The 20,221-nt window shown below is 37.5% G+C and overlaps 1 long non-coding RNA gene across 1 annotated transcript in view; it reads left to right on the top strand.

Moving 5' to 3' along the window:
• The window catches only part of LOC126108872 (uncharacterized), a 99,421-nt gene extending 80,668 nt beyond the window's left edge, over nt 1-18,753 (top strand). The window contains exons 3-4 of the long non-coding RNA XR_007523644.1: nt 17,415-17,494; nt 17,641-18,753. This is a non-coding gene — a long non-coding RNA (uncharacterized LOC126108872). The remainder of the gene's footprint in view (nt 1-17,414; nt 17,495-17,640) is intronic.
• The last annotated feature ends 1,468 nt before the right edge of the window (nt 18,754-20,221 follow it).

The following is a 20,221-nucleotide window of genomic DNA, read 5'->3' as shown; positions in this document are numbered from 1 at the left end:
GCAAATGGTAACTGATGACGAACGATTTGTGATGAAGGTAGTGTGGAGTGACGTGGCACAATTTAAACTTAAGGGAACCATGAATCGGCATAACAGTGTGTACTGGGCACCAGAAAATCTGCATGTTTATGTGGATAAAGCAGTCAATCTACCAGGGGTTCATGTGCGGTGTGGACTATCATCTAGGATCTTTGTAGGACCTTTTTTCTTTGATGCTACTGTCACTGGTGAAGTGTACCTGGAAATGTTATGCACATCAATTTTGCTAGATACACATGCACTTTATAGAGCTGATGAAGAGGTCTTCTACCAACAGGATGGTGCACCACCTAGCTGCATGAGCTTTCCTGGATGACCATTTTCTGGGGCTTTGTATTGGATGAAGAGGCCCATTAAGTTCCCTCCTCGGTTGTCAGATCTAACATCTATGGACTTTTACTTGTGGGGAACTGTGAAAGATAACATCTATCAGAGGAAGCCACACATGCTGGAGGTACTTTGCCAGGAGATTACAGCAACATGTGCAGCGATCTCCACTGCAACATTGGCTGATGTAGTTGCGGCGACTGCTCGTCTTTCTGTTATGTGCATAGCCACCAACGGTGAACATTTTGAACATGTACAGTAACCATGCTTCCTTAAAGTGTGTATACATTTTTCTGGCCGACTCTGTAATTAGTTGTTGTTGTGGTCTTCAGTCCTGAGACTGGTTTGATGCAGCTCTCCATGTAATTAGTAATGGATTCTTATTCAGCACAAAATATTGTTTAGTATACAAAAGCAGGATCTTATAAGCTAAGAGCACCTTTCATGACCGTTATCCAGTCAACATTCTGGCATGCATGTAGGTTGTGGAAACTGAGACCCCAGTCTATGAGAAGCTGAAGAACTGGAACGAAAAGAGATATCAAACTGAAACCTTGTATATGTTCATCCAAGACATCGTTGAACCTACTCCAAAAAAGTCATTGGATTCAGAAATGGTCAAGTGAGGACCATCTTTAAATCTGATACATTTGAAATGGAATGACCCTAGTGCTTGATTAATGTCCTGTCACAGGATCCAACATCATCTCTTCAGATTCTACTCTGTAAACAAATCTTTGTTGAGAACATTTTCCGACTGTATGTGGCATGAATAATCCAATTTCTTGTAATTTTCTGTCTGTGATGATAAATTTTTTCCAGTTGACAAGATATGTACTATGAATCTTTTCTCGCTACATTTGTATGTCTTTCTGGGCACTGCATGCTGCAACATCATACATTAAATGCATGTCTTTAGTTTGTTGTAATGAGAAATGTTATACCTTTTACAATCAGTCAGCTCCTCTGTGAACAGAGTGTGGGCAATAGTGTATTATTTTTCAAGATAGTGTTACGGTTGTCAGTTTGAAGGCAGTTGCTTTACTACTAAGCATAAGCAGTTTACACACATTTACTTCAAAAATGTTGTACATTTAAAACCTTATACTACCTGAAATACACACTTCCAACCATTTGTTTCTTTTCTCAAAATACTCATTTTAGTGTCCTTTACTGTTTGTATTATTTTGACCCAAAGGGATGGTGACATCCTGTATTAATTAATCACATATTATACCAAATACATGACAAAATAGTAAAACCAAAGAAATAAGTAATTGGTGCCAACATGTATATGTAAAACCTTGTCATCTTTCTTGTGTGTTGAACTAATATAAAGTTCTCGGGTTTCCAGATGCGACAGTTCGATGAGTGTCGCTACCATCGTCTTATGGTAAAGTGTTGAAATGTCATCTTGCTTGATCTTATACAGGTACTGCAGCGAGTTGAGTTGTGCTTGCCCTTGACCCAGCACAGATTGGAGCAGATGAGGGAGTGTACTTGAATCCCAGCATGTTCAGTCAGATACCAACTAGCACATTGTACAGATATCTCTCAGCTCTGAGTGCTCACAGTGTGTTATGGCAAGTAACAGGTCCAAAGCAGAACTTTGTTAATAGTCACCATCTCTGTTTCTGAGGCCGTTATTAGCCCTAAATTTGATGGATTCCTTTATCATGCTGTCCCAAACTACACTGCATTACAAAGCACTCTTGCTCATTCAGAATACAACATGCAGTTTTCTTCCAAACTGTGCTCAGTGACTGCCAATTTGTCTCTCTGCCCCAGAGCTGATGTGCTCCAGGCAGTACTGCTGAATACGACATTGTGTCTGCTCCATGTAACATGGCCTACGCTCACACTGAATGCTTTAGATGTCATATGGGCACATCCCCAGATGAAGAAGATGGTGATTATCTTTGAAAACTTGAGTTTTAACTCTTGTTTGTGCTGCTCTGGAAACCTAGAAGATTTTATTAGTATATCCCAGTTGTTCTGGAACACATTTCACACACATATATATAACTAGTACTGATAATAACAAACAGCTGGTACATAAAGTGCAGGCTCTATTAAAGGGATCCAGTAGGCTACAAAGCGTGGTGGTACTTTTGGAGTGGTATTCTAAGTGAATTTCTAATCAATCATGGGCTGGTTTGAAAATTGTTTTTCCTTGTTTCTTTGTGTTCTGACATACTTTACATCCATTAGGATCTCCTAACTATTGATCTATACATTGAACAGTGTATCTAAGACAATCTAATCTAGTGAAGTGAAGAACAGGCATATTTTTTTGAATGGGTTTGTACCAGCTGGAAATGAATGTGTCAGCTTGCGACGTTTGCCTACTTTATTTCTTCACTGATGGTCCTCAGTGTTGACGTACTGTGTTGTGATACTGGCTGAAAAATGGGCGGTGGAATTTCAACACTGACTACCGTAAATAATGTAGCTACAGGTGCACAGTTGCGTTCCCAGTTCTTTACTTTCACTGTTCACAACCCCACAATATACACAGTTAATATGGCCAGTGCGCTATTGTTTAACTTGCGATAAGCCTCGTTAATAGTTCTCAGGCAAACATCAGCATACTGCTACCATAGTTTACTGTCAAACATCTATTAGTAGTAGAAAACTGGTCACACAGTTATTGCAGAATAATATGCTACATATTGAATAAACACTGTCATTGTTGTAACACATGACCTATTACACGTATTTCACAGTTAATAATACCTCTTGTTTAGCACACTTTGGTAGCTTACCAGTAGCACCAATAATTCTTATTCCAGAAACATGCATCACCACTACACCCTCTGTGTTCTTAATAGCTTCAAAAAATGCCTGTGAGATACCATTCAAATCGCTACCATTGTCCAGTAAACACTTACCATCACTTGCTTTTGTTACAGGGTGCCACACTTCCTTTTTACTTACCATTTGATCTTCTTCATACAACAAATCCTCATTTATCCTTTCCCTGGAAAGAAATATTGCTACCCACACCATCATTCAACATCTCACTAGAATTAGAAATTACAAACATCTTACTACTATCATTTACATTACCCTTACCTGTAATTACAGCACATTTATATACACATGGTTCTTCATCACTACCTGCTCTAGTGCGAGCCAAAACTGGAGCATTATCTAGTTTAAATGGTTTGATCCAGAATTAAAATAATCTGCCCCATGTCTTTTCCTTGAATTTCTCCTACTATTTCCGTGTCCATTCTGGCTATCTTCCACCCAACCATTCCTTGAATTTCTACTGTAATTAGTCCTGTTCATCCTATTTACCTAAAATTCTCTCCCTAATTGATTATTGTCATCAAAATTCCTCCTACAATCTTCCACTGAGGGCTTCACCCTCTCCACTTTATGAATATGACTCAGATATCACTAATATTACCTGTAGGGGCAGGTACGAGCAAATCTCTAACTTTCTCAGGCAACTTAGTTTCTAAACCCACTAGCTAGCTCTTTGTCCAAATATTTCAGTTTTTTAATCCAAAGCTGACAGAATCCTTTCATAGTACTCTTCCTAGAGGCAAATCTCTCTCCTCCACAAAATTCACTCAAAACTTTCTGCTGCTTCTCTTTGGACCAGTATTCATCTAGAATTGGTTTTTCAAAGCTGTGCCATGAAGACATGATATGTATCACTTCATAAGCTCAGATGTTATTGAATTTAGCATCTGTTAAATTCAGGAGTAAGTAAAAAACCTATAATTTTTTGTTTTCTCCAAAAAAAAAAAAAATTCCTGCCCTAAGATACAGACCTCCGAAGATGAGACTGTGAACACCATTTTGAAAATGCGAATTTAGGAAAAATTTTTGAAACGCTTTATCTCTGTATCTGTTCTAGATATTTTAAGAGTTTTTTTTTAATTTAAAAGATAATTGCTTTATGATTACAATGATATCCTCCATTTGGACATATCTGTCAAAGTTCTTTTACTGTCGCCTTTTGAATTTTATTTTTTTAAATAATTTTCGGATTTTTTTTTTTTTGTTCAAAAATGCTAATCCTGAAAAGTTAGATTTTTTTTGGTTGATTAGTACTATGTAGTACTCTCTGTAAAGGATAGCTTCCACTTTTAAGTTGGACAGGTTTTATTTAAAAAATCATTTTTTTTTCAACTTTCATGGGTAATATATGACTCCACTGAAGTTGTTTCTTACTAATTTCTTTGTTACAATGTTTATTTCTATTGTCTTTGTTGCAGTTATTTTTTATCACTTTCTTTTTTGCATTTACTTCTTTTCACTTTCATTGTTGAAGATATTTCTTACACTTGGTGGTAGTTTCTTGTCAGTTTCTTTGTTGTGGGTGTTCATTGCAGGTTTCTGTATTGTAGTTGTTCAGCGCTAATTTGTTTACTGAAGAGGCTTCTAAGAAATCTGAGACCATCCAGTGCGTTCTGTGTTTTCATGAGGAATTTGCCAGTCGACACAGTTGCAGCGTGTTTTTTGAAAATGACTGTTTGAAATGTCTTCTGACTGGGGCCACAGGAGAGTGAACCCTGCTGACTATTTGCATATTCATAAAAGAGTGAAATATAAGACAAACAGAAAAAGCAGACTTTGTTCAGGTTGGGAATAAGTGTTCTCATTTGAAGACTCTGTTTCAAAGTAAAGATGTTTCCAGCGATGACTTTTTGTGTTCTAAATGTTTTGACAGAATAACAACAATGATAGTATCTGAACAATGTGAAGCCTCCCATGGTGCAGATGATGCAAATTTTGCATCAGTAAAGGAGAAATTAAATACTCTGAATCAGTCAACTACAGAGGTAGATGTTTGTCCTGTTAAGAAACCGTGGTCAGTGCAGTTGAATCAGCAGCTCTATGCATGAAGAAAGTGCAGAAAAATGACTAAAGCTATGGACAAATACACTGCAGCAAAACTGACCGTACTCTCAAAAGTAGAAATTCAGAAGAAAATGAATCAAAGCCCTCTTTCACCTCTAGCCAGGAATTTTTCACAAATATCAATTCAGCTGTTGTATATTGTGCATCCTACAGTGAAAAGGCGCAAGTTTTAACTATTATTCCAGAGACATTTTTAAAGAAAACAATTTTGAATCACTTTCCATCAGTATCAAAGTACATGGTAGACAAATCAAGAAATATGAAGTCTGTAAAAGGAATCTTTGGAAGACCAGATCCCTATTATTGTCATCCTGTAGAAGCAGCTCAGGTTCTTATAGTGCAGTCATTTTATCTGGAAGATAAATGGGACCCTTCTTGTCAGAGTGCCAACAAAAAAGACACTATAACACTAACAGGTGAAGGTCAAAAAGTTGTGAAAGTGTAGAGGTACATGACTTACAGTATTAAAGAAACTTTTGCAATTTATAAGAGCAACAATACAACTTCACATATCGGAAGATCAAAATTTTATGCACTACGACTTAAGTGGGTTGTTCCAACCCACCTAGAGATGTCTATTTATGTGTGTACGGCATGAATTTTGAGCGTTGTGTGGTAACTTTGAAGAACTTACTGGAGTACATGACATATGATGCCTCTGTTAGGCGTGTGAACTCATTAGTAGTCTGTAACATAAAACAAGGGTACCATTGGTGTAATGACCAGGTTTCAATTTTTACAGGAGTGACATTTTCAAAACAAGACCACAAGTTTTACAGTTATAAGTGATGACACAGGACGTGACTCAGCACATGCTTTGCTAGCAGTGCACAAAAAGTTCTTCAACTGCAAACAGAGAAGATTGTTATTATTTCTGATGATGCTCCTAATCATTTTAAAAATCATTACCAGCTGTTTGAATTGAGTTAGTCACTTGTGCCAACTGATTGGGTACACAGTGCTACTGGTCTCGGGAAGGGGTCTTGTGATGTAGGAGGCCTGACGAAGCACCATGCTTCAAAACATAATCTTTCCATTCCAAATATAGCTGCAATACAGAATGCTAAGGATTTTATGAGAGTTGTGAAATCTTACACATCCACAGCCCTCGTTCTTTTGTCCAAAGAGGAAAACGAAGGAATTCCATGAGCAGAAAAAAGAAGAATGGCCCAAAAAAATTACTCCTGTGAAAGAAATTCAGAAGACACATTTTTGGACTCACTTTAAAGAGCAAGAAAGAAGACATTTCATTCATTCAGCCAACACCTCAGAAACAGTAGGATAATATTCAGGTTCACAACCTGAGAAGGGGGATGTTTGTGGCATGTGTGTGTGACTGGGATTGCAGAGATTTATAGACACTAGTTATGAGTTAAACGAAATTGTAGTGAAATTTATGCTACCACATGGACCAATTGCTGGATGTAAGTTTCCAGCTGAAGGACAGCAACAATGCCATCAGTGCTCACCTTCTGTTCACAATGTTCTCAAGTGCTCCAGTTCCTATTGGTTCAACAGGAAGGCATCACTCTATATTAAAGGAAGATACTGAAGCACTGGAACACATTTTTAGTTCATTAACTGGCTAATTTCGGTACAAAACAGAGTACACATAAGTTATATAAATTGAAACTTTTTGGTCTTAGGACCTTTCACATACGTTTTGGAATCATTTAAAATGCTTGAAAAATGTGTCTCTTACTCATCTTTCAAACTACTAAAATTTTGTTAAATAAGGGTAGGTTTTGATTTTTATGAGCCTGTTATGTGATAATGTGATAATAAAACATGCTTTATGTATGGCAAAAATTTCAATTGTTTGTGAAACCTGTTCAACTCAAAAGTGGAGGCTCCCCTTTTCAGGGAATGTAAAATAATATGGTACTAATCAACAGAAAAAAATCAAAATTTTACAGATTGGAATTTCTGAAAAAAAAAAAAATTCCATAAATTAAATAAAAAAAGTTCAGAATGCTATAGTAAAAGAACTTTGTCAGATAAGTCCAAATGGAGGATTTCTTTGTAATCATAAAGCAGTTAGCTTTCAAATTTAAAAAATCAATAAAATATCTAGAAATGTTCCAGAGATTTTAAAATTTTATCAAAAATTCACATCCTCAAAATGGTATGCACAGCGTCATTTTTGGAGGGCTGTATCTTGGAGCAGAAATATAAACTAAATTCAATAACATCTGAGACTATGAAGGTAACATTTTTTCCTACACTGCCTGTATTGTTACGGACTATGCCTGAAGTACAACTATCAGCTACCTGAGCTGCCCACCCGTGAGCTACCCCTTTAAAAAAATCTCTCACAAATGACATTTTCTCCTTGTGATTGCATGTTTCAAGCAAATTATTAAATTTTCTAATGAGATCCTATGGATGCACTTGAACATATGGTTCAAAACTATTAAATTTGTTACAACTAACAAATGAAGTTCTGTTTGGGACACTACATATTCTATACTTTAGATTTTGTATTTCTTACATCTTTTTTTCCATATCAGCCAATTTGGAATCTACATTATTATTTACTTTTACCAGTTTTTCCTCTACCACTACTGCACACTTGGTTTCCACTTCTGTTTCTAAATCATTTTTAATATGATTGATTTGGTTCAAGTTTAACCCTGTTTTCAGCACAAAATTTCCTGGCTGCTTTGACTTCATCTTTATGCTGTTTTTTGGAAGACTGCACCCTCCTATTATAGTCATCACAAAGCTTCTTTCTGTCTTCTACACATTTACTACTCATTAATGTTAATTTCTCATTAATGTTATGTGCTACTTTCTTTATCTTTTCATCACAATCGTTAGCTACTGCTTCAACCTTCTTATTTAATTCTGAAAGATTAGAGCTGACTACCTTAATCTCCTTTTTAATTTATTTCTCCAATTCGTCCTCGAAGCTAACCATGTCAGTTCTAATGCTATGAGTTTTCTTTTCCACCTTAATAATGTCTTCTTTCATACACATACTACTCATAATTTCTTTTAACATTGATTCCAATTTTTCGTCTGCCCTAACATGTTGCCCTCGCTGACTTTCACTGCTCCCCCTTAACCTTAATGATTTCATCCACTTCAGTACTGTTTTCATCCATTTCACTTCCATCACCATACAGTGTACATGACGCTTTTATCGTTTCATCTACAATAGGGCTTTCGTCCCCATCATACAAAGTTACATGCATGTCATTTACAGAACCAGTTCCCTGTTGTCCCTTCTCTTTCATCACACTGTCTTGTTCGTTAAGGCCACTCATTATGCATAATTTAATATAAAATGACTTTTTTTATGAAACTACCTTATTCTTATTCACTCGTCTTCTGCGGCTGCTGCTGCTGCTGCTGCTGCTGCTGCAGTTGCAGCAGTAATCATCATGTCGATTCATCGTCTGCACAGCTGCGTCTATGTGCGTGCTGATTTGCTGCTCCTGTACTCAATGGCTGCTTCCATAGAACCCACTAGCTGATTGGCTGCTGTCATACTGTGGCCATGAAACCCATTCGCTGATTTGCTGTTGCACTTCCTTCATTATAATCACTGTATTTTAAACTGTTCTTGAGTTAGTGTTCATAGTTCGTGAGTCCTAGTTTATTTTGCCCAGTTACGATAATCATCACCCAGAAGGGAACTATACATGATGTTCACCTGCTTTATTTGTTTGTTGATGGTCCTTGGTGTCAATATATTGCGTTGTGTTACCGACTGAAAAATGGGGAGTGGAATTTCAACACTGACTACTGTAAATAATGTAGCCAACAGGTGCACAGTTGCGTTCCTAGTTCTTTACTTTCACTGTTCATGACCTGCCAATAAACACAGTTAATATGGCCAGTGCACTGTTGCTTAACTTTCGATGAACCTCATTAATAGTATTCAGGCAAACATCAGTTTGAACACCTATGAGCAGTAAAAACTTGATCACACAATTATTGCAGAATAATATGCTACATATTGAATAAACACTGTCATTGTTTTAACACATGACCTATTACACATATTTCACAGTTAAGTTGATGCATTGTTGTTGTCCTAACCAGCACAGGTTTCTCATCTGAAAATTGCCTGTGGACTGATTGTCTCAGGACCAAAAATTGGGCCTTTATACATCATCTCAGTAATAGGCACTGAAACTACATATTGTTCAGTGTTTAAGTTGCAGAAGTTACAATTAAAACATAAATCATTAAATTAACTGAATACATTGAAAAATTGGTTCTTTTTAACAGTTTGTTCTACACAGGGGTTAAGCCGAATTATTTGTTTAAATGATGAAATTAACAGATATAGATATAGAAACAATACTTTTTTACAAACCTGTTAATTACTTTGGAATTAATGAAGGGCTGGATTTGTTAATATATTTTCAAATAGAACCAAATAAATACTTCAAGAATCCTTGTGATTCTTTTTGCAAATGTTTATAATTAGTACAGAATTTATATTCGTTTGTAAGTCAGCAATAGAATCTAAGCCACAAAACAATTACTGATTTCATACTGTAACAAAAGATATTAACAATAAATTGTCAAAATAAATTAGAAAATCAATTACAGACATAAAACGGAGCACAAATTTAGATCTGGTGCTATATTCTTGTCATAAGCTTTCATTTTGACAGTGTAAGAAGACTACGGCATCTCACAGGATGATTAAATAAATTTCAGACATTGTTTGTAATACCTTAAAGCTGTTTGCATACTTTTCATTTGTTACACAGCAATGAATGTTCCTTTGAATACTCCTCATTGAAGCATTGAGCCTAGATTGAATTGCTTATTTCTTACATGTGTATATGCTGAAGCATATGTATGATTTATATTCTCAACAGATAGTTTGTTCAAATATTTACACTATGTGATCAAATCACATGTTGAAAACTGCATTCTTCCCGTAGGTGAGAATGGTCTCTTCTACATTTCACAATGATCTTGGTACTTCCTTGAGCAGGAAAGTGTATGAAATTGGTCCGTAATTTGAAGAGTCACCCTTATGGTGGCTTTGAAGGTACTGAAGGTTCATTGGATAAACGAGTCAGTCACCTTTGTTCTAATACCTTACAATACTTCCTGAAGTCTTACTCAGTGCACACAAAATAACCTAGACCATAGCTGCTGTGCAGATGGCGTGGTTGGGGAGGACAACAATAGTTATGGAGTCTTTGTTGTGGACAACCACAGCATGTTGGGGAAGGTGCAGATCGACAGCTGAAGCATCTGCACAATTGTATATCTTCCATAGCTTGTCAGCTACAACTACTGAGCATGTGAATGATAATATCAACTGGTTATGCAAGTATGACCAATGGTTTGACAAATGTAGATGTTAAGATTAAGTACTGTCTCACTAGAATACTGAAGAAGAACAAACCACATAAACAGAGGATCATTCAAAGTGAAACCAGGTGGACTGTGTGCCACCAGAAGGAAATCTCCTAAAACAAAAAATATGTCATAATGGCCAACACCACTTAATATGGTACTGTCAGTGTAAAATAAAGAAAACGTCACACATGGGGATTGTGTGTCATCCCCCTGATAACCATTTCAGCAGGCATTACCTAAAAATATAACTTTCATTTTCTTCTTCTTCTGGTTTTTCCGAAGTAGTGAAGCCTGAGGAAGTACTTTCAGTTATTATATGAGCATGGTGTCTATTGTTTTGGACATTTCTGGAAGAACACACACCACACTGAATCCACAGCTATGACAGCAATTGTAGTTGGAGGGAGAGGAAGGCAGAGAAAGGGAATGGACTAATGATATTAGCTGCATCGAGACTTTACACAGAGTCAGCAGCGATGAGTGAAATTGCGTGCTGTAGAGGGACTCAAACTCATGATCTTCTGGTTACTAGGCAGTCACATTAACTGCAATGCCACCTGGACACAGTGTTTATTGCAAAAACGCAGACTATCTCATCGTGCTCCCCAGCAGACTCTCACTGTCACTCAGTGGCACCAATCAGCAGTCCCTGTCCATGTTGTACTTTCTTGCTGATTTTATATTCACACTGGAGGTTGAATGTAAGTGTACATCCACACTGAAGGTAGGGAATTAATTACCTATTGAGGTGAATCAATAGTATGAATGCATGGTAAAACTTGCTCACAATTAACTCACCATGTAAAAAGAAATTGGTCAAATCTAGAACATAGAACTATTCACACATATGTTATTCAGCATAACGACAAACAAACTTTTCTTCATATCATTGTCAACTCTGTGCCAGGACAAGAACTTTTTTTCTTTCCTTCATTATGGGATACTTAACCAACCACAGTTTGTATTTCAAGATGGCTTACATACTGAGGTAGTTTTCATTCAGCAGTTGGTTCCCACTCCTTGTTGCACATATCCTGCAGATGCGTGGTGTTTCATTTAGTTTCAACACAATAGACAGCTAAATTTTTACCCACACAGTTGTGTAACAGTCCATCCCACAGAAATCAGCTGAAGACAGCAACATTCTCTGTAGCCAAAATAACTGGTGATCTGAGGCATCTCAACACGTTGGAAGATTACTAACATTATCAGACATATTGGGTTTTTAAAATGTTGTCTACATCTTGCTTACGTCTTTCATTCTTGCAGTCTGTAAATATAATACTGAATACTTTTTCTGTAATACTGTATTGTATAAGTTGGGCAAGCCCAGATAAACCTATTGTTTACATTTGACTGCACAAAAACTAGTTGTCCTCTAAGAATTCTAAGTCTGGCCGTCTGCACAATCTGGCAACACTATAGTATGTGTATGTGTTGGAGGAAATGTTGTCTTCCACTCGAGCTGTTACAGTGTTGTATCTGGTAGTAAATGTCGCGCAATGTAGATGCATAGTTGAGAGTTTAAGTCCTCTCATTCTTTTATTTTTTAACAACATTTCGGCTGTGTACTTAATGTATCAGTCTGATAGAAACTCAGGGATAATTTGCTTCACTTTCTAATCTTCTGTGCAAGAGCTCATGGCTGCATCAAGATCGGAATAGATTATAGTCGAGAGTTTTCTTTCCATAGAGAAGCAAACAAGCCATCATCTGACCATTTGAGCTCATTGCGACGTATTTTTGGCACCTTGCTGCTCCCGCATTTAAATTGTTTCTTTGCGTAGTTTGATTCTCCGCATGAAATAACTTTGATAAATGGGGTGGACACCATGCAGTTACACAGGTGTAGGTTATTGTGAATATATTTATCAGTTGCCATTATCTTATTTGAACTTCCAATATTTGATGTGTAGTTATGAACTGGATTGTGTGTAGTTGAATCTTATGAATATTGTTGAAGTGTTATGAAATAGATACAAGAGGACAGGGTCTAACACTTCAGACATATTTTTCATTTTGGGGTTAACTGACAGGTGAAGGAGCCTCCATATTTGCCATGTCTTTTATAACAGCATCTTCTCAATGTTGATAGCTATGGCATAGGGAAGCTCTATGAGTGAACTGATGACACTGAAACCAAAATGCAGTAATATACACCAGTTTGATTTTTGTTGCTGTTAATTATGGCATGTAGTACTTCTACTATTGACTTCTTAACTTCGGCAGTTGAATGCAAATGTTGCTCGAAAGTTAAATGGTAACAGTTCATCACATATGTCAATTATTGAAACTTCATGAATGTGGAAATTCATTCATGCCAGAATGAAAGAAACAAGAAAATGCTTTTCTGATTTGGTTTTCCTAATATCGTTCCACACTTCACACAAATGCTTCAAGGTGCATTCACCCCTCTGTTAAACCCACAGCAAACAGTATGTCACATATATTAGATATCTTCCTCGTGCTACTTAGTTTATAATGCATAAACAATGTTAAAAAGATCAAATTATGAAAAACCCAGTTCATAACTGCAAGTCAAATACTAGAATTTTAAATTAGAAAATGACAGTTGATAAATACACTCATACCTTTTATGTAGCTCCATGTTCACTTGATTTACTAAAGTTATTTACTGCAGAAAATCCAACTATGCTAGTAAATAATTTCATGCTTATCAGTGTGAGAGCATAAATGTACTCCAAACGCAGATGCACCACATTCATCTGTTCGGACCACAACCAGTGTCAGATGCCTGGTGGTGAGCAGCTGGGTTGCAGTGGTTATGTAGGGTGAGGAAACGTTTAAGCATAAACTGTTGTGATCTTGATGCAGCCAAAGGCTCTTTTTGTTATTACTGTGTGGTTAGAAAGTGAAGCAGAGTACCTTTGAGGTTTCATCAGGTTCACACTTTTAGCAGGCAGTCAAACTGCAGTTAAAAAATAAAGGAATGAATAGACTGGAGCATACAACTTTGCATCTACATTGCATGACATTTACCGCTAGACCACGAGTGGTACAACACTCTAACAATTCAAGCGAAAGACAATGTCTACATCTTACAGTTTCTGCATCCTGTGTTGTCAAATCATGCATATGACAAGGCTTAGAATTCTTAAGGGTGGGGAACTTTTTGTGCTGTCAAGTGTATGTGTTCAGTTGTTTCATTTAATGCGGTCTGGTAGTTGCTTCACATACTCATTTGATATAACTTTTTGTTAATGGTAACTACATTACCTGAGAGCTTGTATAGTTACAAATATTATTGATTGATCAATGGAAGGTCCGGGATGTAAGAACAATAATATAGAGGATAGATTTCTACTCGTAACGTAGCAGAGTCATCGAGTTGTGGGCCAGCACAATGAAAAGGACACTGGAAGTATGCACAATCTCCTAAAAAGTCCTTCCTCAGAAGTAGAACTCTCTCTCTTTCTCTCTCTTTCTCTCTCTCTCTCTCTCTCTCTCTCTCTCTCTCTCTCACACACACACACACACACACACACACACACACACACACACACACACACACACACACACACACGGCTACTGTCTGTGGCTATTAAGGCCCGACGGTGACTGTGTTTGACATGAGCCAACAACTGCTGGAGTGAGAGACATGTAAAAGAAAGGAGGCGGCACAGGTTGAGGAGTGGGAGGGATAGTAGGGTAGGGGTTGGGGAAGAAGTGAACCAGTTGTGAGCTACTACCTGTATTCTGTAATGGTCTAACTTCCGTATCAATATTTTGTGATCAACACAACTGAACACCTTAGTTGATTAAAAATAGATGGCTAGTGCTCGAAACCATTTGTTTAATCCATCCAGTATGTCAGAGAGAAAAGAGAATATAGCATTTTCAGTTATTAAACCACTTCTAAAACTGATCTGGACATTTGATAGCAAATTATGTGAAATAAAATGATCAATTATCCTTACATACACAGCCTTTTCAATAACTTAAGCAAACACTATTGGCATACAAATGGGTCTAAAATTGGTCACATTATCCCTTTCTCCCCTTTTACAAAGTAGCTTTTTCATGCAAACAGATAGCTTGTTAGTGGCCGTGCCCACATAGAATGTGCCACAGATGTTACCGCTTATTTGGTAGATCATATGGCTGTTTTCACAGGTGGCTCTGCCTTTGATCAAATAGGAGATGCCAGTCATAGGACTGGAGTAGATATGGCTTCTGGGTCTGTTGCAGGGATATAAGTCTTGAGGCAAGGGGCTAGGAGAAAGAGAGGAGTAGTGATGGATAAGAGTATTGTCTAGGACTGGTGGGCAAAAAGATATCATTATGGGAGGGTTGGGGAAGACAGTAGTGAGGATATTTTAGGACAGGTTGGGAGACAGTCAAAACTGAAATGACAAATATCCTCCCCATCCCTCCCACAGTGATATTCCACCACCCACCCAACATACGAAATATACTTGTCCATCCCTAGTCTGCCCCAGTTCCCAACTCCTTGGTACATGCCTCATATCTATGCAATAGACTCAGATGCAAGACCTGTCCCATACATCATTCTGTTACCACCTACTACAATCATATCACTGGCCTCTCTTACCCCATCCAAGGCACGACCACCTGTGTAAGCAGCTGCGAGATCTACAAACTTAGTTACAAACACTGTGCCGCATTCTACATGGGCATGACTACTAACAGGCTAACAAGCAGGGAAATCTTCCTACAATATATCCATTGTTCATGAATGCCCCCTCACCTCCACCTTCCATTCTTCCACCTGCCTACCCCCTTCCCAGCTCCCACTGCAATACCTATCTTGCCAATGCACCTAGAAGTTCTTTCCCTCTTCTGTACTTCTGTACCCTCTCTTTCCTCCTCCCCATTTCCACACTCTTCCAGCACAGTCTCTTGATGCTGCTTCTAGCAACCCACTTGGATAGTCTCACAGGCAGCACCAGCATCATTCCCCACCCGTAAGCTGATAGTCCACCCTCTCCCTTCCACAACCTATGTCTTCATACACCGCCCCATCCGAGCAGATTGCTGTTTCATCAGACGCAGATGCAGTCACAGTCGCAGTTGAACTCTAGTACTCTGAGGCAGTGGTCATGTGTGTGCGAGCTATGCTAGGGTGAATGTGTGTGTGTGTGTGTGTGTGTGTGTGTTTTAATGCAGAAGGACTTTGTCTGAAAGCTTTAATATTTTAGCAGGCTTCTCATTTTGCCTCTCTGTGGCTCAGCACAGCCTCTGTGTGATGAATAGAAATATATTCTTCCCATACTAATGTTATTCATTGTTTGTAAAAAATGTAACTCAATGCTGCGTCTATATGATGAATAGCAATATAGCATTCCCATGTTAATCATTGTTCATATAAAATGTAACTAAGTCTGACACATTATCCTGAAGCATTTGGAAGTTACATCTTAGGCCTTAGATGTTATTTTCTTCCTGTTTATCAAGCAGTTTCCTGCCTCTTGACCCACTCCCGAATCTTGTAAGATAGCACCAAGACAAAATTTACCCCATTGCTTTTGTGGTTGCAATTGTGGTGTTTTCTGTAAAAAGAGGTACACAGTTTCTGTAGGAGCTGATGTTCCACATACCAAATTGTTTGATCACAAATACCAGATTATTTTATCACTACTATCACAAAAACCATCCTATGCTGATTGCCACAAGGAAAATCGCTTTTATTGAGATAGCTCGTTGTTAATGGTTTCCAAAACAGGACAGCTGCTAGGATAGTAATTTTGTTGCTTTATGTGGCTATTCATATGTCAATGTGTATGCCATTGTGATTGATTTAGACTAAGTTTGCTTAAAAGGCAAACAATTTGCAATAAAAGAGACTTACTTATTTTGCAATTTAATTGTAGCTATGTTTTTTTTTGCACATTCCCACAGTTGTAGCAGAAAGCCTTCATGCTTCATACTATCACCTGTTCAGCAGTTTAGTAACTGGTTGGAACTTGGAAGAACACCATCTGTTTTTTATGAAGCTCTCAGTCCTATGCAGGTTACAGTCAATATCCGAGGGATGTCACAGTTAAAAAAAGAGTTCTGTAAATAGCATGTTCATGTAGCCACCCTGAGTGTACAAGATAAAAGTAAAGGAGTGTGTTAGTAAATAGACCATTATTTGTTTGAATGTTTTAAGAAGAAGAAGACGTAACACATATTTTTTTTTCAATTTGTTGTATTCCGGTAAGAAATTTCATTTATACAAAATATTGTGTGCTAGTGTGTTTGTGTGTTTGTGTGTTTGTGTGTTTGTGTGTGTGTGTGTGTGTGGGGGGGGGGGGGGGGGGGTGCTAGTAAAAAATTGTGTGTGTGTGTGTGGGGGGGGGGAGGGGGGGGGCACTGCACTGAAAACATTGTAAAATAATGCTCCAGTATTGTTTATTCATATGTGTTATCTCCAGTGCTATTTCAAAAACATTTTCCCACGCAAGTGGCAAAACATTTAGCACCCCCCTCCCCTCCTCACCCTCTATCACCCCTCTTCCTTTCACTCCTTGCCTCGTACATTACTTACCATAGCTTGGTAAGACCTTTAAAAATAAATCTAAATCTAGTGAGCATAGAAACTGATTATTTTTGCTACTTATTATGAGACACCTTGTTTACAAATTTTGCATAACCAACACCAGCAGTGCTGCAAATGGTCACTTGAGTCACTTTGGCCTTAAACCAACTCTGATTATCTCAGTACAATTATTCCATCCATTTAGTGCAGCAAAGAAAAGAGACTTGGTTGTGCAACTAATTGCATGAGTAAGAAATGATCACTGTATAAATAAAACTTAGATCAATGATATACTTTATGCAATAATTAAGACTTATCTTTCCTCTATTTCCAGAAAGTGATGACCTTTGAAAGGTGGTGGTGTGTTTTGACAGATGAACTTGATCTCTGCATTCAGGGATCTGTGGAGAACAAGTAAGCATGTTTGAAATTTCACTTGTTTCTGATATGTTGCTTACAATGACTGCCTTTTGTCACATTCAAAATGTAGATTACATTGATATTTAACTGATTTCATATTTCTCTTTTTTGTGAATAAGTAGTATATGACTTGTCATCAGGTCCTTTGAAGCCGAAAACTCACCTTAGAACATGTGGGCCGCCCGCTGTGGCCGTGCGGTTCTAGGCGCTTCAGTACGGAACCACGCAGCTGCTATGGTCGCAGGTTCGAATCCTGCCTCAGGCATGGATGTGTGTGATGTCCTTAGGTTAGTTAGGTTTAAGTAGTTCTAAGTATAGGGGTCTGATGACCTCAGATGTCAAGTCCCATAATGCTTAGAGCCATTTGAACCATTTCTGAACATGCAGTTAGCTGTTCATTGTGAAGTAAATTTGCAGATTTGTTCCACAAAATTGAACCATTTAGTTACGTAAAAGGCTTCAGTAAGGTCACAAAATATACCAGCAGGATTATTTTGGTTGTTTTTAGTTCTGCTAGGTTTTCATTCATAAGGGTATATGGTGGCTGCTACATGTGAAACTCAAAAGTATTTAGCAAATTTTGTTTGAGTTGAGGACTGATTATGGATGAGGCTCAAGGTTAATTGTATCAACCTTTCACAAGATTTTACTAATCTGCTAGAAACACTGTCATAGAAAAATATTGCTGCTTTTAGCAACTTGATGGTATTTTTAATTCCCTTTGGTCTTGCATATTTGATATTAACGACGTTTGATGATGTAAAAAGTATTGAATTATCAATTTCATGGCTGAAATGCCACAATTATTAAAATATTTCTGGCTATTATTCTGTTGTTTTTTCTGATTTCTTTGATCACTTGTGGCATATAAGTTCTTGTATTCCATTTGGAACTAATTAAAGAATGGAAACTCCAGGTAGGAATATCAACAATTTAGGAAAAGATAGATTGCTACTCACTGTAAAGGAGACACGTTAAGTTGCAGACAGGCATAATTAATATGCAAGTTAATGTGTCTTCTTTATGGTAAGTAGCAATTTGTTTTTTTCTGCAGTGGTGATATTCAGCATTAATTGTTTGTAGAATGCAAAGGTTACAATATTTACACTGTAACCAAAGGAGTAGGCAACCGTTTTCTTGAAACTGAAAGTGCTTTGCAAACAAACCACTTCTATTACTTTTGGTTCTTCTTGGAACACTCAAACAGCTTATTGTTATTCAGTTTTCAACTCTTGTACCAAAGTCATAATAAAGTTTTAAAATGATGACACTACCACCATCTGCCTGTGTGTGTGTGTTTTTTTTTAATTATTTCCCAAATTTGGGCTTTTGAGCCATTACCAAATGCAACTGGGAAAAATATTGGTACATGTTAGCCATTTCGGGCTGCCTGGTTTATCTTTACAGGTCTCAATGAAATGTGTTGTTAATGATATATTTGTCAAACATGCTTGACATGTACTGATCTCTTTCCCAGTTGCAATTAATAATGGCACTAAAAAAGAAATAATAAAAAAGAACATGTAGGCAAATGGAGATAGTGCTACTGTTAGTGTTACGTGTCATTTAGAATGGAAAATGCCAATGTACATCTCTTAGGCTCTGCAAGAGATGAAAATATCCATGTGAATAAAGAGAAAAGTTTTAAATGAAGGGAGAATGATTGAGAGCTGTAGACTGCCGCTAGGCTTTCTGTTTGTGCAGAGCTGCCCGTCTGGTGGAAGTGGATAGTCAGCGCATGTCTCCATCTGCTGTAGTGGGCGTTTGTTGTTCTGTACAGCCACAAGTGGAAAGTGTCATGAGAAATGTTCATGGAGAAGACATAAGACTTGAATTAAAAACGTAAATATGTATCTTTGATATCTTATCCAGTTGTTCTTGTTCTTCTTGTTGTTGATCTTGCTATGGAACAAGTACTTGAGGTGGAGGCAAATATTTAAATTAAGGTCTGCAAGACTAGATGATGTAATATGACCCAGTGGTATTCTTAACAGATGAGAGAATACATGTTTTAAGTGGAAAGAGATGTTTGAGGTGCTAGATCAGAATTGACCTCTCTTTTTAGTGTATTTCTTAAATTGTTGAAGTAGGGGTCCCCATCAAGGCACAAAGAAGAAGAGAAGCTGGAAGTGAATAGCAGGACCAGCTGTGGATCCTGTAATAAATAATATAGGTGACTGTATATTCAGAGAAGTTTTGTTGTGTGAGCATATATGGAATTCAAGGAGTAAAGAAACTTCTATAGCCCTTGTGTGTGAACCTCCCTGTGTGTGAACATGATACTCACACATCCAGTCTGAGGACAAACTAAGACCCAAACCAAGTTGCATATGTTGACAATATAGGCCAGGAGAAAGGAAGTATGGTAGTAGGAGAGTGGAAAATCAAAAAAGAACATCAATTTAAGAAAGATTATCCTTTTATATCCAAGGAGAAGTACAGTTGCTAAGGGCTACTGACATCAACAATGGAACATTTAGCTGTAGACAGGTAGTATAAACAGATAAGAAGAATTGGTAAAGAAATAGGGAGAACAAATTGCCAAGAATTTGGGAAGGAAAAGAAGGGCGCTAATAAAGGTTAAACAGAAGAGCACAGTTGATCATAGTAACAAAAGTCCATCGCTAAGGATTGTAAATGTGTGACAAAAGAAAAAGGTCTACAATCCTTATACAGTTGGTGTTACAATAAGGTAGATGTTGTGGTGAGTTCCGTGAAGAA

The sequence above is a fragment of the Schistocerca cancellata genome, chromosome 11 (assembly GCF_023864275.1).
Source record: "Schistocerca cancellata isolate TAMUIC-IGC-003103 chromosome 11, iqSchCanc2.1, whole genome shotgun sequence".
Taxonomy (NCBI): Eukaryota; Metazoa; Arthropoda; class Insecta; order Orthoptera; family Acrididae; genus Schistocerca; species Schistocerca cancellata.
Note: the sequence above shows the minus strand (reverse complement) of the source record. Positions and strands in the feature narration are given on the sequence as shown.